Here is a 25,506-nt window from a genome sequence, read left to right as displayed (position 1 = left end):
TATTCACAAGTACACCCTCAGAGTCACAAATCCGGGTTTGCAGCAACTCCCTGGCAACCCTCAGAGTAACACTCATCTACAGATCTGCAGGCCTACATCCACAATTCCGCTAAGCCATCAACACGTACATCTGCACGCACGCCCTCACCTCCACAGGCTACTTGTGGCTTGCTGGAGGGGAACCACACCACCATCCATCATTGGTCCATCAACATTTGAATCCACGTCTCCGACAAGCAACACAGTGCCACACACCCCGCTACGGATCCCCCAAAGATGCTGGATGTAAGTTGCCACAGACAAGCTGTGTGGGACACTCAAAACAACAACACCGCCACACCTTGCAACCTCACGCACTGGATCAGCAACTGAACCAACAATCTTGTCACATTGACGGACTTTCCAGTGAAGCACAACAACAGTTAAGGCACCTGGGACAAGGCAGACCTAATGGACTCCTACAGACCTAGACTTTTGTGCAAACCTTGCAACACAAAGAGCCATAATTTTCTTTACAGCCCTGGAAAACACCACACACAGCCATCACCATATCATCAGCAAGGACAAGTGGAGATCCTTTAGATAGTGCCGAGACCCCCAAACACACGACATCAAGGAGCTCATCAGCATTGTGAGTGAAGTGACAGCATATCTCCATCCAAGACACCCCACCCTTGCAAGGCAGATCCCATCCCTTGCAACTTTGTAACACTGCAAGCTCATGGCCATACACGACAGCCTTGGCACACAGAGGCAGACAGCACTATTATCCGCAGGACAAACCCCCATCAGGTTCTGGACTCCCGTCAGCAGCAAGTACACAACCTGGCTCATGTGCAACATACACTCTGGCTCTCCATCAGGCCCCTTCCCACACAACATCTAGACCACATCATTCCACATCCTTGAAGCCCACGTCCAGCGCGCAATGAATGTCTCCTTAGAGTTTTCCACATTCCATGGGTGCAGGAGGCATGCAGAACCCCAGGCCCTTCTTAAACAACGGACGGCAGTACCGCAGGATCTCCTGGTACATCACCCTGCTTCCCTACCCAGCAAATGTCATCAGGAAGACACTCAACAAGCAACTGACAAATTTCATCCATGCAACAACTTTGCCCTGCTCAACAATGGTGAGGCCACCACCCTTGACCTCTCAATGGCATTCTACACCATGTGCTACCACACTGTCAGCTCACACATCTCCAACACTGGTATCCAGAGGAGGGCCCAGGATTAAATCAGAAAGTAGCTCACCAGCAAGGCCCAGGGAGTCTGCCTCCACCCTGCAACATGTAGTACACTGGGGTCATCTGGCTCATGCCACAGGGCTCTTCTCTCAGCGTGACGATCTTCAATGTCTCCATGACCCCCCTCTCCAACATCACATGCACACACAACCTCATCATCATCTCATATGCCATTGACACCCAGCTGCTCCTCAAACTCACCAAAGAGCCAGCCATTGCCAGATCCAAATTTCAAGAAGGCATGAGATCCGTTGATGAATGGCTGAACATCAGCCACCTGAGGCTGGACTTGAACAGGACAGAGGTCATCATCTGAGGATTGTCCCCTTACGGCTGGGTCAACTCCTTGTGTCCCACTGGTCTGTGCTCCGCACCAGCATCAAGTGGCCACGCATGCAAGCTTGTGTTCATCATGGACCCATCGCTCACAATTACCATGCAACTCACCACCATCTGTACCTCATGCTGCAACACCCTCCACATGCTGCAAATTACCCACAGATAGATCCACTCCAAGGGAAGACAGACCGTCCCCCTGGTCCACGACACCAGCCGGCTCAAATACAGCACCGGCCTCTACGGAAAACAACAGCAAAACTGCAGGAGAACTTGTCCACATCCAGGGTGCATCTGCACACCTCATCTGCAACATCCCCCACCCCAGCAACATCACCCTCCACCTGAGATAGGTACAATGGCTCACTGTGTGCTGCAGGATCACCTTCAGACTCCTCAACCACACTCAGGAGGCAGTCCACAACCCCAGACCCAAACCGACCTTGGACGTGTGTCATCCAACACCCCGTTGGCCCAACTCCATGCAGCCCACCTTGCCCTGGCCACCATTCATCACATCCACATAAAAAATGCAGGCAGGAGATAGTTCTCCCACCTCGCAAAACAGACCTGGGACTCCCTCCCCGGGCACATCAATATGACCCATGACCTCTACACCTTCATGTGACTCTTCCAAATTGGTATGTCTGGGCAGTATTGCAAGCCCCCCCTCAGCAGCTTGAGGCCATCAAGGGTGAGTTTTGGGCTCCATGTCTGTATTTTGTGATACATTGTGACCCATGTGTCTCCTCGAAGGGACTCAGATCCAAGTGAATGGATGGCTGGAGTTAGTTTCACACTCAGGCATACTTCGACATATCCCCACACGTATGTTGTGGACTAATGCTCAATGACAGAAACATAAAATTTCAATTATTATTTTCTTTATTTCTAGCTCTGGGGCGTGATTTGTGCACAGAAAAAGGGGCAATGCAGGGACCATAGAATCCAAAGTTCACAGGGGGAGATGGGATCCTTGGCATTTGAAGACATCAGAGTCCAGCCCACAGTGTTTGGCATCATTGGTCAGACTGTGACCAGCAAGTCCATGTGGCAGATGATGTCAGCCAATGAGGTGATGCTGTCGCACTGTAGTGAGGGCTGCAATTTAGATACATACATTGCTATGTTGGCATAAGCGTGTTAGATGTTAGAAAGCCATCTTGCCACTTTTGCTGCCTTTGCACACGACACTGCAGATACATGTTATTATTTGAAAACTGCTTGCTCGCCTTTTTCTTCACATGAGAACTGTCTGTTGTTCACATCCCTAGACGTGCGCTGCGACCTTGGTCTGAATATTATGTAAAGAAACAGTCTGGGTCGCCAGACAATGCATGTTTTTGAGTTCAGGTTGATCGGCCCACTATTTAGCCATAACACGCACGCAGCTGCAAATACCTGAAAGTCGAGTGCTTTTAATATTGCAGACTGCATGCTTTACATTCATTCGGAAGAAGAGCTTTCCCAGGAGCAGAGTACACCTGATCCTGTGATGTGATTCCACTAAGCTGAGCTTTACGGTATGGGGTTCCTCATTCAAGCCTAGAGACCTTCTACTAGTCTAATAATATTAGTTTACTAGCGAAAGGAAGGTGGCTGTATTCCACTGTCATTTATACTATGATTTCTCCTTTCATTTTCTATGGTATTGTAACAATGCTGATGGTTTTGATTTTAATCATTTGTCTGCTTATGTTAGCCAAAGTACTGCATCTTAGGACACGTAGTTTATAAAATAAACCTTTTAAACTTTACAGTGTCTCTGATTACTCTTGTTGTGGACTGATATGAGAATAATTACGAACAGGTATTTCTGATTCCCACCATTCCTGAGAGTACTCTAAGTCGCTTGTTCTGGGTTGTCTATACATTGGGACCTCCGAGATAATAGGGATAATGAATGGGACACTGATGCTGGTCGGATAAGGGGTTCTGGGTTCTGAGGTGAGTTTTCGGTACACCACAATTCACTGAGGTCCTGGTTTCCTACACATAGTTCTGTGCATGAGCAGAATCCCTGCAACATGGCTCCCAACGCGGGGCTCGAAATACTTACTGACACGTGATAACCGCACTAACCTGGTAATAAGAATTGTGCCAGGCGCAGTGGGTTTCACGTACTTGACGTTCAATGAGGGCGATACCGTCCCCATTGCATACAAATCACACCTGTACACTTCGGCTGAACTGCGCTTTTCCTCTGTCGAGAAAGTTTTGACGGCAGTACAGATGGCGATTCTTAAAGAACGCGCGCTGTCGCAAGGAAAACGCATGTTGGTGGTCACACCATATCCTGCCCTAGAGGCAGTGACAAAAGCAAGTGTACCCAATTCTAAAGCTTTGCATCCACGTTGGATATAATGGGCCACTTCCTTGACATCGCCCGATGTCACCTGTATCTTTGATGCCTCATTACAGACTCAGGAGTATTTACAGTATGAATTCGTTCATCCTGCTCCTCTGTCTTTGCGCCCGCTCGAAGATTACCATTGTGTCATTTACACTGACGGTTCGGCGCAACCGGCGACTGGATCGAAGCATGCCTATTCAGCAGCCTGCGCAATTGTGGCAGGTACTTTCGTAAATGGTGAATTCCAATCTGATGTCGTGTATAAGCAGTCATTGGGCGATTGTACCGCACAGTTGGCGGAACTCCGTGCTCTAGTGCTCGCGCTGGAGTTTGCTGATCCTCGAGTCACTACTCTTATAGTCAGTGACTCGTTTTACTGTGTTCAATCCTTCAACGACAATCTATTCTTTTGGTCTCAAAATGAATACCGTGAAGGTAGCACAATTAAGCATAAAATGCTTTGGGTTCGAGTGGCAGAAGAACATCTGCCTCTCGTGAATGTAATTCACACTCTTGGGCACCAGCGAGTTGGTGTCCACGCTGTAGGCAACAGCTTAGCTGGCGAAGCAGCGAAAACAGCAGTGGCGACATATCTAGTAGCAGCAGTTACAAGATCCAAAAGTAAGATCGATGATGACATCTTGGCAGCTATTACTGCTACAGAGAAGGGAAGTAATTACCCGAGAGATTTCCCTTCTCGCTACCATTATCACTTAAGTCCTGATAACGTCCCATTAGTGAGAATTGGTGACAGATTGATTCCCAACTCGGACTGCAGACCATCCTTGATAACAGCAGCTCACGAGGGTATGGCCTCTGCCCACGCTGGCATTGCAGCTACTGTTAATCTGTTACAACAACGTTACTGGTGGCGCGGGTTATATAAACAGGCTCGCGCTTATGTTCTTGATTGTGACATTTGCCGGCAGATTAAACCTTCAACTGCTGCGCGTTCACCACAAACTCAGTTGTACATATCCAATAAACCACTTGGGTGTGTTTATTTGGATCACTGCGGTCCTTTCTCCTCTGATACTGCGTACAAGTTTATCTTAGTTACAGTGGATTTGTGCACATGTTTTCTGTGGGTATGGCCACAAAGGAGTGCTGATGCCCGTACTGTCATCAGGGATTTGCGTGTCTTTGTGGGAAGTTTTGCGTGTGGTACCTTTCATTCTGATCAAGGCCCTGCGTTCACCTCTAAGGCGTACAAAGAAGCCAGGAAAAATTTGGGGGTCCAAGTCAAATTTTCGTCTCCATACAGACCTGAGGGTAATAGTGTGGTGGAGCGAATGAACCGTGACTTAAAGCAATCCTTGACAGCTAGGGTTTTAGGCACTGGCCGGAACTGGTTAGCCCATTTGTATGATGTCCAACGTGCACTTAATAATCTCCCTAGAAGGTCTCTGGGTGGGCGGACCCCATACATGATGCTCTTTGGCATAAAAATGTTTGTCCCGGACCTTGACGGTCTAGACATGGCGACGCCTGCCGCACCCTTTGACGTAGATGATCACTGTGCTGTATTGCAGACTCTACAAGAAGCCAGAGACAGTCTCACAAAGGAACACGTACCCTCCACATCTGATGCTGCGCTTCAGATTACGGTAGTCGGCTGGCTACCTCGAGTTGGTGACCTGGTCCGTGAGAAGGTGGAGAACAAGAAGGAGTTCGGCCCCTCTTATCGAGCCCCGGTTCCAGTGCTTGGCGTGCAGGGTACAAGAACAGTCATTTTACCTCCACTTCCTGGCCGCAAGGATAACATGTACATCGCCATTGACAATGTCAAACTACAGCGAGTGGCCGATTCTTCTTAGTATGACTCCAGCGGTTTCTTGCCCTGCGATGCCGAGAAATTCTGTTTTGGCTCCGGCATCTACCACCATGTCTGATATTGCCATCGAGATGCATACGGTTACTGATCCTTTGTTACTACCACCGGCTGGTGGTCCACCTGAAGATACTGAGTAAGCTTATCCTGCAGATGTAACATTGCCTGTTTTACAATCAACCGCAGTTACCTAGTCCCGTTTCTCCTTTGACACTAACTCAATGACTTCCAATGCCCCGTCGAAGGTTTCCATTTTTGCTGTTTGGTTCAAACGACATTTTTTAATTCCCCCTTGGACTTACATTTGGCTGATGCTCATATGTATTTTTCTGTTCATGTCCATTGGATTTGTAGTGGTATTTGTTCGTCTTGTGAACAGACACTACCGTAAAGAAAGATCTACTATTAGACTAATTGATGGAACTTTGGCCCCACACTCCTCATCACACATCATGAAGAGGGACCAGACTTTTGTGAATATTACTTCCTGGCCAGTGTTAGATGGGATTGCGTGGGATGCTGTTAAATTTCAGATTCATGGTCCAACTGAGGTTATCAATGTACCAAATGTATTTTGTGTTTCTATGGGTGATGTAGTTAAACAAAACATCTGTTCTGATGATTGGGACGTTCAGGCCATAGAAGCACTGTTTTCTGATTTGAAATATTATGCCGCATTTGATGCTGAGGATTTGTATTTAGATACTGCTAATTATGGTAAGCAGTTTTGCTATCAACATTATGGCAATCATTTCCTACATAAAGCCAATACGTTTCGTAATTTTGTGAATTTTACCCAGTGGGAACATTGTCCAAAGCCAATCCTGGGTAGCTCCACCACGTTGGTGGAAAAATTCACATATTTGTCAGATTTTAGTGTTTCAAATCCCGCCTCTTTTTATTTTAAAGTGGCGGCTGAGTCTGCCTCGAAAGTTAGGCTGACACACACTAAATTATTATATTCCAAATCCTTTATGGATGATTTGTCAATCAAAGGTTATGATCTGTGGAAGGCTACTATTGATCTTAAATCGGTTTGGGGTTCCAAACCGTGGCAGGTACAAGGAACAGAAGCTTTGCATCGTGCCTGCCTCATACCAAACCACATGTTGTTTTTAAATTCAACAATTTTCCAGACCACCTGCTTTGGATTGGCTACTTCTAAAAAACTAAATTCTCCCTCTACTCCAGATCTGGGTGCTTATCCAAAATTGGGATAATCATACAGATCTGTCCCTTGATGCGTTGCAGTCATACATTACTAATACATCCTTCAATATTTCAAAGTTGCATTCTGAGAAATGGTTGACTTGGCAGACAAGTTCTGATTCCTGTCAACATCATTTTCTGGGTTTGACATCTGGGTATACGCAGGTTCGCGTTGTCCCTCGTTTTGAATCTTCTCATTCTGTAACTACCTACTCTGTAGGGAAGTTATGCCAATCTTGGCTGCAACATTCCACCTTGGCATCTGTTAAACTTAATTTATCTAAATTACATGACAAAATAGATTTGAATGATTTTGTTAAGAGTCCTGTGGGTGGGTGGTCCAAAAGGTGGGTGTATGCTATTTATAACGAAGTTTGGAAGTTATCACAAATTGAAGCTGCTTCCAGATTGAGGGCTATTGATCAAGCCAATAAGGAAAAAATACTAGCTGTTATAGATAATAGCATTAACACCCTTTCTTCCAGAATTTACACTTTAGACAATATTGTTTCCTCTGTTGTTGATATTGTGCAGAATGATATGTCTGTTTTGTATCATGGTCAAAATCAGTTGCGTTCTATAATACAGCTTGCATGGACATTGCAAACGTTAAAGGCTGGGAAAGACCCCTGGGACTATATGAATACATCATCTTTATTCCTTCCCTTTAATCTCACTGCAAAACAACAATCCATGTCCATGAAAGATGCGACATACTCATTACTGCATATTGAAAAGTTAGAACCTTTGCCTTTCTCTGTGGCCGAATTGAATTCCGCTGTGTGGCTTATCCACAGGTTAATCACATTGCCGTGTCCTTTGTTTAAATTCAGTTCATGCATGAAACATTATGCCCTAGGTAGATATGAACAACTGGGTACTGCCTTCCTGCATGAAGTTTGGTCACTCCCATTTACATACAGGTGCATGAGAGAAGGTAAAGAAGTATATTTGAAGGGTGAGGAATGCACCTGATCACTCTGTAGTCTGTAGGCACATTCAATTGTATGGCGCATGCAATGTGCACGCTCCTAATTTAGCTTGCGTCCTGAAAGGGATTCCAGTGCCAGCTATTATACCCTCTTTCATGCTGCTGGCTAATGGTAGTTATTTGCTTTTAAATAATGAGGCTTGCTGCGGGATGCTAGTGGGAATTCCCTACATAGTGACTGTATCACAGAGAGTAGTCTGCTGTAAGAATGTCCTTTTCCCACCCCCGCAGGGGCGGCTGGATGTATCCATCTGGCCTTCCATTCCAACCTTGAAAGCAGAGTTCAACAAGATGAGCAGAATAAGGGCTCTATTGTCTCAAAAAGCAGTCGCACTGACTTCATCCCGGGAAACATTTGTCCTTCACGTAGCAAATACGCGCACCGAGGTGCAAGCGCTTTTGAATACTGATCTCCCACTTCATTTTGGTGCCCTGATTCAAACTATCTTTAATGCCTCGTCAACAACTGGCGTGGCACATTTTTTTAAAATTGTGGGCTCCGGCCTCGTGACCTCCTTCCAAACTATTTTTGGTGTGATACCAGCATTTTTTCATTCTATTTTTTTCCACCGTCTTTGGCGGTCTCCCGTTGATTCTCGCCCTTGTGGCTGGGGTGCTGTTGTTGGTCTGCTGACTACGTAATGGCTGCACAGTTTGTGTCACACGACAGCCTGGCCCGGCTGCTTCATCTTCGTAACCGGATGCTTGAATACTATGGAACATTACCACTGGCAACCTTGAGCATAGCCTATGGATTGTCCTTCCGGTTTTCATACTTTACATGCGTACAACCTGTTTTTCATTGCCTAGATTGTCCATTCGAATGGGCTCTGGATTTGTGCTTGTCGAACTCGGCGTCTCCTGCCCCGGATTATGATCGACTAATGAGTCCCTTAGTGGCTCATGAGTTGGACTGTTCTGGCGTCAGGATTATGGCCTGTGTAGCGGCACATGGAGTCCTGGGGAATTGGGACATCGGTACAGCTGCATATGACTTCCTGGCACGAAGTTATCTTGAAGAACACACCAGTTGTCCTCTGATTGTGCTAGAGGCTCCAGTTATAAAAGAACATGTATGTTCGTTTGCCTTGCTTGACTGGATGGCAGACACTTTTACAGAACATTCCAATGACTTCCTATTGGAAGCTGTTGCTACTTACTGTGCTTATACATTGATGGATTAACTTGGATGTCGTCCAACTTTCCTTTGCACAGACTTTTTGGTTTTTCATTCGACATTCGGGCTCTTTGAGCCTTGTCGTTAATTTTTCCATTCAAATTTTTTTTAACCTTTTTTTTTTTTACCTTTGAACCTTTACTGCCTTTTATATGGATTTCCAATTAGTGCCCTAAGTTCTGTTCTATCGAACTTGAACTCTGCGTCCCTTATTATATCCCTATTTTGCTAGTGGTCCGATCAAGGGGGGGTGTAGTGAGGGCTGCAATTTAGATACATACATTGCTATGTTGGCATAAGCGCGTTAGATGTTAGAAAGCCATCTTGCCACTTTTGCTGCCTTTGCACACGGCACTGCAGATACATGTTATTATTTGAAAACTGCTTGCTCGCCTTTTTCTTCACATGAGAACTGTCTATTGTTCACATCCCTAGATGTGTGCTGCGACCTTGGTCTGAACATTGGGTAAAGAAACAGTCTGGGTCGCCAGACAATGCATGTTTTTGAGTTCAGGTTGATCGGCCCACTATTTAGCCATAACAAGCGCGCAGCTGCAAATACCTGAAAGTCGAGTGCTTTTAATATTGCAGACTGCATGCTTTACATTCATTCGGAAGAAGAGCTTTCCCAGGAGCAGAGTACCCCTGATCCTGTGATGTGATTCCACTAAGCTGAGCTTTACGGTATGGGGTTCCCCATTCAAGCCTAGAGACCTTCTACTAGTCTAATAATATTAGTTTACTAGCGAAAGGAAGGTGGCTGTATTCCACTGTCATTTATACTATGATTTCTCTTTTCATTTTCCATGGTATTGTAACAATGCTGATGGTTTTGATTTTAATCATTTGTCTGCTTATGTTAGCCAAAGTACTGCATCTTAGGACACGTAGTTTATAAAATAAACCTTTTAAACTTTACCGTGTCTCTGATTACTTTTGTTGTGGACTGATATTAGAATAATTACGAACAGGTATTTCTGATTCCCACCATTCCTGAGAGTACTCTAAGTTGCTTGTACTGGGTTGTCTATACATTGGGACCTCCGAGATAATACGGATAACGAATGGGACACTGATGCTGGTCGGATAAGGCGTTCTGGGTTCTGAGGTGAGTTTTTGGTACATCACAATTCACTGAGGTCCTGGTTTCCTGCGCATAGTTCTGTGCATGAGCAGAATCCCTGCAACAGCACATGAAGGCCAGGTGCCAGGCCAGATGACCTGGGAGATGTGGATGGGCCGCTGCCTCTCACGGTCTTTTCCGTGGACGACCCACCTTCCTCGCGGGACCCTCAGATGCAGGCCTTGACGATGCTTGGGACGCTCCGTCGGACGAATCCTCCTCCTCCTCCCTCCCTGTGGCTGGTGCTGGTGTGCGCCTGGTGGCACAGGGAGGGTTGCCCATGTTGTCGGCGATCCGACGGAGTGCATGGCTTATGTCCCTTTGCACCGCCAGGAGCTCAGCCAGTCTTGCCTCCATCCGTCCTTGGTGTTGTTGTTGACTGGCATGTTGCTCGGCCTGCTGGTTCTTGATCTCTGTGAGGGTCACCACTACCTGGCTGATCTCCCTGGTGTCACGCCGGTATGCATCCATGATGTTGTGTATGTGTGATACACCGGTCCCTTCAGCTGGCTGGTCAGGTTCTCGCCTCCGCCGTCCTCCACTCCCACCACCCCTGCCCACATGAGCCTGGCCTGCCGTTGTGGGCACATCGGGTCTATGGGACCCCTGAGGGATGGCAGTGGCGGTGTTGTCTGCCTCCTCCTGGGTGCCCGTCGCACCTTGTCCCTCCTGGTCAGACTGGCTCAGTTGTTCACTGTGGGCAGGGCTCCTCGGTGTCTCCTGGGATGTGGCAGGAATGGGGGTGGTGGTTGGCACAGATGTTCCTGAACCAGGTTCTGCAGGGGCTTGGACACCAGAGGGTCCTGGTCGGTCGGGGTCATCCGCTGAGTGTTGAGAGGCGTCGCTGCCGGTGGGATCAGGTTCCTCCCGAGCCTGTGACTGTGATTCTTCACCCCCATTGTTGGCGGGATATTCATCACATTGCCCTATGTGTGAGAGACAGACAATGTTAATGCTGTTTCATGCAACATGCCTGTTTCATACACATTCAAGTTGGCACTGTTCCTCCAGGTAGTTATATGTGCCTAGCATTCTCCTCAATGTTCACTTGTGGATGGGTATGTTGCGGGGGACAGATTGATATGTTCTCCTGAGTCTTTGACATGCACATTTGTGGCTTGGGTGCTTCTTCGGCTATGTATTGGTCGTGTTGTGTTGCATGTCCATTGCCTGTCCTGGTGGTGTCTGCTTGTGTAAGGGGTGTGTGTGACAGGGCCTGCTGGTGGGTGTAGTGTGATTTGGCACTGGGGCTCCCAGGTGATGTAGCTGTCCCCCCATGGAGCATGCTGCCATGACAGTGAGTGTGAGTTACTGTTCTAGCTATCTGACATTGTTGTCTTGGTGTTTGTGTTTGCACTGGTCACAGGAGGGCCTTGTGCTGCCTACACCAGGGCCAAATGTGAGCTATCTTGTCAGTACTTTCCCAATCCCTGTGCATTGCACATGGTGCATGGGTATGTAGCTGGGCCATATGGGATGAGGGCAATTATGTCTGATTTGGAGTTCACCAATGCGTTTTGTGGCACCCACCCTCCCAGCATACTGGACATCCATTTTTGGGTTGGTGCTTCGTGTAGCATGTGACATGGCATGGCCTTGCTTTCTCAATGGGGCGTACACATGTTATTGGCATTAGCGTAGTTTTTGACTGTGGTTCTGGCCTGTGATGGCTTGGGGTACTTGCGTGCATTTGGTGTAGTTGGGGTGTGGGTGCCATTACCCCCATGTTACGTAAGTTGTTTGTGTACTCATCAGGCTCTGGAAGTCCTTGAAGTCCATGTACTCCCACCAGCGGAAGCATGGCCGTCACCTTCTCCACCCAGGGATGGTAATGTACTGGTCTGCGGGGCGCACCACCTCCAGTGATGTTGCTCTGGGCGTGGTCTTCATTCATTTTTCTCTTGACCGCCCTCCGCAGATCGTACCACCTGGCTTGGCATTCGGTCCTGGTCCTTCTGATGGGTGCAACAGCATTCACCCTATCGACGATCCTCTGCCTCAGGCGTGATTTTTCAGCTATGCTGGTCTGTCTGACCAATGTTCCAAACAGCTGTGGCTCGACTCTGATGACTTCATTGACAAGGATCTACAGCTCCTCCCTTGTGAACTTTGGATTCTTGTCTGTGGGCATGGTGTGGGTTGAGGGTGTGGATGGTTGTGGGTGTGTGGCGGTGTGTGTCTGAATGTGGAGAGGGGGTATGTGTGAAGGAGGGTGTGTGAAGGTGTATATGTTAAGGTGGATGGGTGCAGTTGTTTGTGTGTGCTCTCTAGCTGCAGTTAGTCTGTTGCAAAGGCTCATGGTTTGTGTGTGTAGGTCCTTTTTATTGGTCCATTTGTGGGTGGGGCTCTGTTTGAATTTTTGGTGGGTGTGTTATATGAGGTGGTTGTGAGTTTGCCCCTCTGTTTGCCTGTTTGGATGTGTCCAGGTCAGTCCTTTCCATTTTTTGTGCAGTGTAAACATGTTTTGTGGTGTTGTGCGAGTCGAATAGGCCCTCCTTGTGCGGTTTTACAGGGTCCGTGGTTCAGTACGGTACAGGGGTACGAGTCGTACAGCCACACACCCCCATGCGTTGTGGATGTACGGTGCATACACGGACATTGCTATGTACGGTGCGTACACGCCATTGCTTATGTACGGTGCGTACCTGCAACATCGCGTATGTACGGTGCGTACTCCCAACATCGCGTATGTACGGTGCATACCCGCAACATCGCGTATGTACGGTGCGTACTCCCAACATCGCGTATGTACGGTTAGTACCCCAAACATCGCGTATGTACGGTGCGTACCTGCAACATCACGTATGTACGGTGCGTACCCCCAACATCGCGTATGTACGGTGCGTACCCGCAACATCGCGTATGTACGGTGCGTACCCCCAACATCGTGTATGTACATGCGTACCTGCAACATCGCGTATGTACGGTGCGTACCCCCAACATCGCATATGTACGGTGCGTACCCGCAACATCCCGTATGTACGGTGCGTACTCCCAACATCGTGTATGTACGGTGCGTACATCCAACATCGCGTATGTACGGTGCATACCCCCAACATCGCGTATGTACAGTGCGTACCAGCAACATCACGTATGTACTGTGCGTACCCCAACATCGCATATGTACAGTGCGTACCCGCAACATCGCGTATGTACGGTGCGTACCCGTAACATCCGCCTTACATACGCGATGTTAGGGGTACGCACAGTACATGCGCCCTGGGGGTATGCACCGTACATACACAACGCACGGGGGTGTATGCCTGTATGACTCGTAGCCCTGTACGACTCGCACCCTGGGAACAACTTTTCCGGGGATACGAGTCGTGCAAAGTTCGCTTCGTAGCGGGTAATGGCATTCCACGTGTACGGGACGTTTTCCGTACAAATCGTAAAGCGGTAAGCCAGTCCGGATCGTACTAGTGAGGTCGGACTTCATTTTTACGATTTGTACGGAGAAGTGTCCGGGTCCGTCTCGTACAACTTTTCCCGATCTGATTCGTACGGATAGGGCAGATCCGTATGTATTTTTCACATACGAATCGTACTTCATGGGTCGGACGGGACTCGTACGATTCGTATGGAAAAATTTACAGATACGAGTCGTACGGGGGAAAAAATACAGGACCAGAATCGGCCCCTAATTATTAATAACCAATAAATAAATCATTATTATTACATTATTTACCATAATTAACACTATAAATTATTAAATACATAAATATTAATTAATAAAAAGTATGAATTAATTAATAATAATTCAATTACTCCCCACCCTATTCCCCTAAATACCCACAACCCGCTACGGAAATAAAACGCAAAATGTAATTAAAAAATAATTAATAACTTCTAATAATTATTAATAAATGTATTATAATTAAATTACTTCCCAACCTATTCCCCTATAAACCCACAACTCACTACGGAATGTCGTACTTTAGAATTTGGGACCGCGTAGGAGGCAGGGCCCTACCCCTGTCTATCCCGGTATTAGCGAACCGCGAATGGTTAATGCGGTATGTACAAGTGCTTTGTGTAGCGTTTTAGCTATGAATGCACTGTGTATACGCTGTTATACATCACTACGTGGGTTCCATTTTAGAGCGGTGGCCATCTTATGGTTGCCCTCACATAGGCTACATAGCATGAAGCAAATACGGGCCTTTTAGAGCACATGTGCCTTTCTTTGACTTCTCTGTGACCTGGGCAGCTTGGCTCTGCTGCCCCAGGTCAGTCCGGTCTCACGAGTTCCCCGTCCTCTGGCCACCTGTGATTAGCATCAGGGCTTGACACACCATAAAGCCTTTACATTAAACACGAGCCTCCAGCTAATCTCTTTCTCACCTGACTGTTCCTGCTTTATGGCTTGTTTTCCAAACAGGAGATGCTCATGTTTATTGGGGCCTATCGATATCTGATGTGGGATCTGAGCCTTGCTGGGTAAATAATTGCGGGCTGGCTTAACTGGAATGTGGGATGGTCATCATGACTCTGCCTTTTCGTTTGTAATGTATACTTTATATGGCCATATCGTAAACCAAGGAATGTATGCCTGAAGCAGGATATTTTGTATTTAAGGAGAAGCCCGTTTCTGTGATTTTCAGCAGTCTCCTGAGAACATACACGCTGTTGTACTTCTAGGATACCTGTAATTGGTCTGCAGCCAATAAACTGATCTCTGACTTCACCCAGAAGACTCTGTGTTTCTGTAGGTCTGAAACAGGAAGAACCCGAAGTCATAGGGTGTGTTCCCCTGCACCGCTGGGTTAAAAATACCCAGTACTTCAGTTGGCGCCCAACACGGGGCGATTTCAGCGGTACCGGTCCAAGCCAGAGGTTCGTGAGGAGCTTTGTGTGGAAATTCTGGAGGAAGGCCGCCACTTCATTGACCCCTGCATGTCGACGTGGTCCGAAAGTCTTTTCTGCGAGGTTCTCCGCGTCCCGACGGCTACGAAGGACTGCTACCCTGATTAATCGCCCTGTTTTGGACCCTTGACGATTTTGGTAGAGCGAAACAATCGAGAGAGTCTTCTGGTGACGCCATTGATCATCGATATTCAGTTAAGTATAAGTGGAGCGTCTCCCAGTTTGAATTTGGTATCCTTCGGGATAATTTTGATTTGGAGTTTGCAAACCCCAATGCCAGAGAACTCGTGTATTCACGAGACTATCGTAATCGATAATCCTTTGAAGTTTGGGACTAGACTAGTGAGCAAAGATGCCTGGTGCTAGTGTATTTGAAAGATTGTTTTGTTTGAGTTGTGGAAGGGATTTCCAGTTAGAGGATTCATGTCCGGTTCTTCCAATTGGAACTCCAACTTATGAGCTTTATGTAAAACATGGCGTGCGCCCCATTGCATATAATGAAGTATGGATCCGATATACTAGAAAGGACGGTGTTTTAAAATGGCCCCAAAATGGTAGTTTCGATACAGATATCTTAGATAATTTGGAAGTGAAATTGTTTAAAAAGAATGCCCGGCCGGCGATGTTTGATTCTTTCCGCCTATGGCGAAAGGAAGCCAAACAGAAGGAAATTAAGCTAGCGAAAAGAAATAAGAGAGAGAGAGGTATGTCAGTGATGCAAGCAGCTATGCAATTTAAAGATAATGAGGAGGAACAAATGAATGAGCAATTGCACAGACAGCGCAAACTAGGGATTGATAAATGTTACCCTGTTTTGTCACCCCTTGTGCAAGATGAGACAAAAGAGAAAGAAAAAGATTCCCTAATGTCCCATTTACTAAGTTCGCCACCCCCATATGCGCAAAATGCCACAGCACCTCCACAGCTTGTAAATGTGCAGCCTCCAGTGAATATGCCGCCAGCTCCTCTTCAGCTGGCTCCTATCCCTGCAGTGCAGCCCTCTCAAGGGCCGCCAGTTTTGCTACCTGTTACCCCCGCGCTTCCTGCGACTTTACCTAGCACGCCAGCGGCTTCCCCTGGCGCTCCTTCTTACACTACCCAGGTACCTGTATCTGAATCTGTTTTTCTTCCCTCTGTCTATCCCCCCGTTTTCGCCTCAACTTCTCCTTCAGCATGACAACGACTAGCTAATGTAGTTACTAGTTTAATGTCGTCTCTCTTTGGGTCATCGAGTGCAACTCCTGCCTTACAGCGTAAGCAATTGCGCAGTCAGCTGCCTGGTCCTGACGAGAAAGAGGTGTTAGATCATTTGGCGCGTAGGTGGATTGGTTTCCCTTCACTCTATGATGTGGAATCAGTTGTTAACGTTTTTCACCAATGGGATGCCCCAAAGCAGAGGTATGTCTTTGATAAGATGTGTGAATTCCTCTGTGAGGAATTGGAGGATAATGGTGCAAACCCAAACCCACAGGAATTGTGTTGAGTGCGATTTGATTTTGAAAAAGGTACAATTGTGGGCCCCAATGTAGATAAAGCAGTTGCGACTTTACTGTCCCTCAGAAATGGGGATTGTCAGCAATCATTGTTCGAACAGGAATTCCCTGTGGGGAAGAAGGGAAAAGCGCGACAATACCCTATGAGAGAAGTCCCTCCGGTATGGAAAGAAGCCATTGCAGCTAATGCCGCTCAAGGTATTGCTGCTGCTCCAGCACATTTTCAGCGTGTTTGGGTGCATGCTACATGGAAGCGATCTGAAGTGTTAGCACTTAAACAGACATTGCCTGACCCCCGTAAAAACCCTACCGGTTATTATAAGGAGTTATCCCAAACTGCAGAATCGTGTGTAATGAATCTGGCTGACATAGATATGCTGTTTGGGAATGTGGTTCCACAACCTTTATGGGGATCCATTCATAATGTAGATCACGCTGCAGAATTGGGTAATACATGGGCTAATATCATTGCTGCAGATGCTGGCCAAGTTGGTGGCGTGAAACCTGATCCTTTAGTAGCAGAACTCCCTGGTAGAATTATCACCTACATGAAAACTATAATGCCAGCGATGCGCGTAAATTGGGATAAACTATCCGCATGTAAGCAGAAGAAAGATGAGACAGTGTCTGATTTCTTCACCAGGTTTGAAGAAACGTTTATCGACCACAGTGGTCAAGACATGAGCACTGAAGGTGGCCAACGGTTATTTGTTGATAAATTTGTGCAGAATCTACTTCCCGAGTTGTGTAAGAAATTAAAAGACTCAGAAAGTTCTTGGGCTGTTTCCTCTTCAGCACAAATACTGGCTACTGCACAGTATTATGAAAATAGAGACAAAGATGAGAAGGATAGAACAGATAAGAAAACGAAAGAACTGAAGACAAAAGTCCTCTTGCAGCAGGCTTATCCGCCACGTGGAGGACAGAGTAATTATAGGCAAACACAAGGTATCTATCAGCAGCCCCAACAGTTTCAGAATAATCAGCAAATGAACGGGTATTATCAACCACGAATCCCTGTAGGTCCCAACCAATGTTCATATTGCAAAGAGGAAGGTCATTTTAAATATAGTTGCCCTAAATTAATGCAGCGTAACAGTAATGCGTATGGCGCAAGAGGTAGAGGTGGTCAGCAAGCTCCTAGAGGCAGAGGGCGTGGAAATGTTCCCCAGAATGCGCGTCCTCTTCCGCCTCAAAATACCATAAATAGCTTTGATCAGCAAGCCAACGCGACTGGTAATACAGCTCAGTACTACAATAATGATTATTATGCAGAAGACGACAATGTAGAAGATGATGATTACTAGGACAGCCATAGACAGAGAGAGGGAGTTGTTTCAGTGCCAGTGGATCAGAGCGGACCTTATGTTAAAGTAACTACAGCAAATGTAACGGAGCCCTTTCTGCTGGATACTGGTGCTGCAAAGAGTTCAATTATGCATTCAAAACTCCCTGGCGCGCCTTTGTCTGGCGAAATGAATGTCTCAGTAGGTTTTTCTGGCGCCCCAGTTAGGAACCCGATTTCTAGTCCTATGTCACTTTCTGTTGGACCCTGTGAGCTAAAAGCACCCCTCATCCTAACGACAGGTTGTGGTGAAAATTTGCTATGATTAGATTTGCTATAAAGATTGCATGCAACGCTATATTGTTCTCCCTCAGGAGTACAACTTACATTAGGCAAGAAAGTGATTTCCCCTATGTATTTGTCTAAAAATGCAATGCCACCTGAATTGTCATCCCTTCCGGAGGTCCTTTGGGCTACTGGTCCCAATGATGTGGGTCTTTTGGAAATACCGCCATATGTGGTCACTTTAAAAGCCAATGTCAGATTGCCACGTATTCCCTAGTACAAGATCTCCAATGAAGGTCAGAAAGCATTGTTAGCAACTGTCAGTGATTTGATTAAAAAGGGTGTAATTGAAGAGACAAGAGGCAACGTTTGCAATAGTCCTGTTTTACCTGTCTTAAAACGAACGGACCCTTCACAGCCACCTGTTTACAGATTTATGATTGATCTTAGAGAGGTTAATAAGATTGTTGTGCCACAGTTTCCAGTTGTCCCTGATATAACTGCCTTGTTAACCATGATTCCAGCCTCCGCTGCATGGTTCTCAGTGATCGATCTGAAGAATGCCTTCTTTAGCATCCCAATTGCAGAGGAGAGCAGAGACATTTTTGGCTTTAGTTTAGGAGGTCGAAGCTTCCGCTTTAAACGCGCTCCCCAGGGCTACTGTGAAAGTCCATCAATATACAGTCAGGCTTTAAAAGCGCAGCTTGATGCACTGGTTTTACCCAGTGGCGCTATCCTTATTCAGTATGTTGACGATTTACTAATCGCCGCGGATACTGAAAAGATTTGCAAAAACGCTACCTTGTCATTGTTGCGTCATTTGTCTGCCTTCCATCACAAAGTGTCTCTCTCAAAGCTGCAATATTGCCGACAAGAAGTGACCTATTTAGGTCATCTCTTATCGAAGGAGGGAAGGAAACTGACCCCAGAAAGAATTCAAGCCATTGCACAGTTGAGTGTGCCAAGAACACAGAGAGAAGTGCGTGCTTTCTTGGGCATTACTTCATACTGTAGGCATTGGATTCCTAATTTTTCCTTGTTGGCAAAACCTTTGTTAGCATTAACATGCAAAGACACACCGAATCCTATTCCATGGTCTGAAGAGTGTCAAAAAAGTTTTGGGGAATTGCGTAATGCATTGTGTTCAGCTCCTGTGTTGGGTACCCCTGACTACAGCAAGCTTTTTACATTGTATGTTCATGAGAAAGATGGTTGCGCATTATCAGTGTTAACACAGCCTTTTGGCGACAGACCGCGTCCATGCGCGTATTTTTCATCAACCTTGGACCCCGTAGCGAGGGCATTGCCAAGTTGTCTGAGAGCCACAGCCGCCGCAGCTATGTCTATTCGACAGTCTGCTGGCCTAGTAATGGATAATACATTGATTGTTATGGTTCCACATGCTGTGGACACATTGTTAAACAGGACCAAGACACAACACTTAACTAGTGCGCGATTATCTGGTTATGAGCTGACACTGTTAGCAAATCATATACACATAAAGAGATGCAACACATTGAATCCAGCTACACTATTACCAATCCCAGCAGACCTAGATGAGATTGAGCAACATGATTGTCTGTTCAGAACAGAAGAAGAGACGAAAGGCAGAGTAGATCTTAAAGATACTCCCCTGACTGAGTGTGATGGTACTTTATGGGTGGATGGTTCGTGTTTTAAGCTTCCGAATGGTGATACGACTGCTGCATATGCTATCACGACTTTGCACACGATTGTGGAAACTGCACGTGTGCCACAAAATTCGGCTCAAGCAGCAGAATTGATTGCCCTTACGAGAGCATGCGTGTTGTCTGAAGGAATGAAAGTGAACATATATACGGATAGCCAGTACACCTTTGGCGTGGCTCATAGTTTTGGGCGATTGTGGAAGGAACGTGGGTTCCTGACTTCGCATGGAGCTAAGATTCAGAATGGCAAGTTGGTGAATGATCTCCTTGAGTCGCTGACCCTACCATCACAAGTTGCAATTATGAAATGCAGTGCGCACAAGAAAATCACTGATGATGTTGGTTGTGGTAATGCGTTTGCTGATGAAGTCGCGAAAGAAACAGCAAAAGATGTAAAGACTCGAATGTATGTTGCAGGCCCTGCCAGATGGGTTGGTGATGTTGGAATGTGTGAAAACACAATAGAGAGTGTAAAGTCCCTTCAAGCTGAAGCCACAGAGAAAGAGTTGAGCAAGTGGAGAGAAAGTATGGGTAAGTTGGATGAGAATGGTTGTTGGATTGATTTGTCAGAACATAGGCGATGGTTGTTACCTGATGCATATGTGCTTCCAGTGGTTACTATGGCACATGGAATGGCACATATCAGTACGAAAGGAATTTGTAAGTTGTTGGCTCCAGTATGGCAGAATGCTGGAATTCCTAAGTGTGCAGAGAATGTGGTCAAGAATTGTATGGTATGCTTGAAGTACAACCCTGGTAGGGGAACCCCAACTCCAGCTGGTCATTTTGCGCCTCCATCATATCCATTTGAAGTTTTGCAGTTAGATTTTATCCACATGGAAAGATGCACCAACCTGAAATATGTATTGGTGGTTGTCTGTGCTTTTTCAAAATGGATAGAGGCCTATCCCCTAAAGGACAACACTGCTCTATCCACAGCCAAAGCCCTTGTGAAGGAATTTTTCCCTAGGTTTGGAATGCCAAGAATGGTGTGGAGTGATAATGGGAGTGAGTTTGTGGGTCAAGTGATGAAGAATGTGTGTGAGGGAGTAGGGATAAAGCAGAAATTCCATGCTGCAAATCACCCCCAATCAGCTGGATTAGTAGAGCGCTACAATGGCGCTCTAAAACTCAAACTGGCCAAAATCCAAGCGACCTCAGGTCTTCAATGGCCTGACGCTCTGCCTCTAGCACTCCTGTCCACCAGAATGACCGTGCATTCACGAGTGGGACTTAGTCCCTACGAGGTCGTTTTTGGCTGCCCGGCTAAAGTATGGGGTGTGCCAACACCGGCGAAATTCAGTGAAATCGAACATCCGGTACTGCTTGATTACTTGTATGAATTGACGGCTAAATTACGTGTTTTACACCAACAGGTGCAAGATACTCTTCCCCTGGCCTCTGAGGCTCCAGGACACCCTATCGACCCTGGCAAGTGGGTCTTGGTAAAAAAAATTTCAGCGCAAGAGCAACGATGAGCCTCGTTGGATCGGCCCTCATCTCGTACTCCTATCTACAAGATCAGCTGTTCGAGTAAAGGGGAAGAAGAACTGGATCCACGGCGCCCACGTGAAATGGATCCCTTTGCCTCTGCCGTATGACCAGTGGGTCCAGGAGGGTATCGCAGACTCTGAAACAGACACTGTACCTCGTTTTGTGCCGTTCAGTGATGCACGCATAAAAGGCACAACTTCAGCACAGGAGAGTGACGATATTTTGCAAGAAGCTGTGCCACCGTCAATTCGATTGGACACTACAGAGCCTGAACTCTTGTTTCAAGATCAAACAGTACCTGGCCGTTTTCATTATAATCTAAGACCAAGGCCTATGGACAAATAAATATTCTTTTTCCTTACCTTTTTTATTTTTTGATAACCAGAGCTCTTCCATCTGAAGGACTTTCTTGATTTTTGTTTTTCGAACCACCATCCGGGTTCAGCCGCAGGGTCGTGGTGCCAAGACTTTGGGGTACAGGCCGAAGACGTTAGGTCGACGGTTCTGGTTGGTCTAGGGCGTTCCCTGGACTGTCAGGCGTACTCCTTAGCAGAAGATACTCACCCGCCGCGAGCGGCACGATTAGAGGATGGAGTTTTTTAAGATGGAGAGACTCACTGAGGAAATGAACTTTAAAGCAAGAATGTGTAAAATAATGAAGAGCAAACGTTTTGTATTTTTATGCCTGTTTGTATTATGTAGTATGGTAGTGTTTACTGTAGGATTTGTATTCTTCTCCTCTCAAGCAAAATGTTGTTAAAAAAAATTAATAACTTATAAAAATGTTAACAGATATATTAAAATACAAAAGCAATACTTACACAATATATAACACACACATTTAAATTCAATACCAACGTACATAACACTAACTACAAAAATGATATTTTTAACATCGATATTTTAGAAAACGATTTTTCTTACCTTCAACTCGATATTCTTGTCAACGATATTCAGACTGTCGATATTCTGGCATGACGATATTTCAACATCGATATTCTGGTAGGTCGATAATTTAAACTCGATATTTTGTCTGTTTACCCTACTTAACATTGCTCAGCCCTAAATCATGACTTTTGCAGTGAGGTTTGTGCAATATATCTGTACATATTCTCAATGATCCCACTGCCCTGGAGCTCGCAATCTAGTCTTGATAGGTATCAGAAGTGGAGAATGGACCAAAAAGAATTATAGCTATTGTGTTACCATGGCAGCAGTCGTAGGTGACTAGAAATCATGTCCTTTCGAAAAAATAGTCCTCATGTACATTTCTCATGCCCATGATTTTATTACCAGTGTGTGAGATTTATTCAAGCATTCCATCCATAATTTTGTATTGTCTTTGTGTGATGCTCAAAGTTCAACAGGTATGTCCAGACATAGGTACCATTGGATTCAAACTACAGTTCGCAGATGAGGCCCTAAATGTTGTAACCAGTCAGGAGTTGCTTGTGGTACCATTTAGATTGGACCGGGCCTGGCAGATCGGGATGGACTGTTCTTATTGGGGCAGGACCAAAAATGACTGGCACTGGCTGGTTTCTGTCTAAATTTGAATACTGGGAAGAAAACGATGGACTGCAAAGTGGCCCTGAGTAATGAAGTGGCTGAGATTAATACAATCATTCATCTCTTTGATTTTTTTGTTTTTATACATGGGTTTCAATCCTTAAGTTTTTGACACAACAATATCCAAAGAACTAAAACTTGACATGAGCTGTATACTCCCTGATACATAGGACTTGAGTTAAATTTATCATGCTTTACTACAGGTAGAATAGATACTAGTATTTTCACATACAATACTATCGCGGTCGAATTGGGACCAAATATAGGCTCAGCACCCAAAAGAAAAGCATTGAGGGGGATTATTTTGGGAGAACCTTATGGTTTCTATTGCTTGTATTGGCAGTAACATTGGTCAGGACTGAAAATTCCATTATTCCACTGAAAGTCACTCACTGTTCTCCTGACGCTCATCTTGAGGTCCATGAATAGCCATTATCCCATGCTCCTCTTCCTATCTCTCTGAGTCCCCTCCTGTCTAGGACATAATCGATATATATCCTGATGTAGGCAACAAATGGTGATCCAAAATGTTATATACAAAGTTGAAAATTGTTGAAAAAGTTTCTGTAAAGGAGAGGAGACTGCTGTATGAAATGCATATTGATTGGTGTTTTAGTATCCCCTCAGTGCTTATTCAGTAGACAGGTGTGTAGTTTTAAAATATTTTCATAGATATTCCATGTACTAAATGATATTTGATTGAAAAAGATGATGAAAATGTAAATAGCTGATGAATGTTTTAAATTAGTATGGATTGTATTTGTATATAGAGCAATAAGGATGAGATGATATCAGTGACTCTCTTCCTTTTAATAATAGAGGGGATGATAGATATTTATATTGCTGAAATTGTGGGGATGAAATCAGTGGAGAATTAATGATGAGAGCATTATCAATTTTGAAATGAGATTTGAAGAAGAGCGACTAGATACTCTCTACATGCAAAGACATACTTCATTTTAATTAAAAAAGGCCCAGACTTTTCCCATTGGCAAAAAGATAGAAAAGGCAAACTCTGCTAATGGCCTCTGGAATGCATTGTGAGTACTCTGTGGAAGACACAGCATGGACAAAAAGCTGGAAGTAGGCCCCATTGGCTCTATAGTGGAAGAGACTTGGTTTGACCTTTTTCTGCTTTCTTCTACCATCCTACTCTTCCTGTCGCTTTACTTCACTCTTGCAAGTTCATTTTCTCTGTCCTGTCTCCCTTTGTCAGTGCTTTCCTACGACTCTGTCCCTCTTGTTTTCTGCCTTTCTCTCTCTTGCATAGGTCACAATCTCAGGATAAAAATAAGCATTGGTGTCCAAAATGGAGTGCTTGTGCCAACCACTACCAACAATCTGCACAAATTAAGCACTGTTGTTGATGTTGTGATAACGGGGTGATGATCTGTTCAGTGAGGACAAATGAACTGAGCTACAGACATTGGTACAACAGAGTAAAAAGGCAAAGCGTTGCTGAAAGAGGCAGAAAAAGAAAGGTAAGGTGTATACAAATTGAGTTGTTACATAGTGCATTCCATTGAGTTTTCTGCCATTTTGCAGCACTGTACCTAACAGGTGTTTTTAATACCATGATCCATTTTCCTCAGAAAGAGGAGTATTTGTATTGGTACTGTCTAGAATGAAGCCTGTAGGTTATATCTGTGGCCACTGGAATTATGCGATTGTGTGGCTGTTGTGTTTTTTGCAGATAGATTTGCTGTATTTGCCACATAATCCATCATCTGCTACATAATCCACAGATTGTTTCTAGCTCACACGGTTCAAACGGTACCTAAAACGCAGCGACACGCGGTTCTCCCAGTAGAAGGCCCTTTCCAGTGCTTGACTGCTCACCTTTCTGTTTCTTATTTCCATATGTGAGTGTTAAATTGGTACTAATGTGGTGCAACCAATCCCCAGACACTGTTAACAAGTGTAAAAGTGACAAAGTAATGAAGTAATACTATCATAAAATGTGCCGCATTACACCCCATAATTGTCCCTTTCTTACTATATAATTTACTCTACCCTGCCATATATTTTGGCCCCCCCACTGCCACATAATTCCATCAATACACCCCAGCAGGCAGCACATTAATGACTGTGCTGTCTTAACGATTAAACTACAGGTGTAAATACTTTCAGTTTTACTGGTTTTGTTTTCAAGGAAGGAGTACATTAATAAACATTTGATATCACTTTCTGTGGTGCCCTTCTTTGACTATGATAATTTAATTGCACTCCGGAGGCACTAAGGCCCAAGAAACCTGCTGCCAAGGGCATCTGCTGACAAAGTCTATAAATTATGTGGAAAATCTGCAAGAGATAAGTAGGGCAAGGGGTTGCTTTCTGGTTCCATTCTGGGTTCAAGATGGGTGGTTGGTAGAGCAGCAAGGATGCCCTGCTTGGCCACCACAAATGGCAGTGTGGCCATTCCGTTTATTGCCCCATTATGTGTTGCTGTCTAGGAAATACACAAAGCACAGCTGTCGCCCACCCAGAAAGTGATCGGAGACCGACAGCAGGAACCAAATAGCTAAAGTAAGAAGATGCCAACTTTTGGGGCATTTT

General features: G+C 45.5%; 1 protein-coding gene across 3 annotated transcripts in view; it reads left to right on the top strand.

The window, feature by feature from the left end:
* Positions 1–25,506, top strand: part of LOC146810314 (ATP-binding cassette sub-family A member 10-like) — a 1,546,030-nt gene that overhangs the window by 1,420,348 nt on the left and 100,176 nt on the right. The window lies entirely within an intron of this gene.

This window comes from Triturus cristatus, chromosome 7 (genome assembly GCF_964204655.1).
Source record: "Triturus cristatus chromosome 7, aTriCri1.1, whole genome shotgun sequence".
Classification (NCBI taxonomy): domain Eukaryota; kingdom Metazoa; phylum Chordata; class Amphibia; order Caudata; family Salamandridae; genus Triturus; species Triturus cristatus.
The sequence above is the reverse complement of the archived record's forward strand: the minus strand, read 5'-3'. Positions and strand labels throughout refer to the sequence as shown.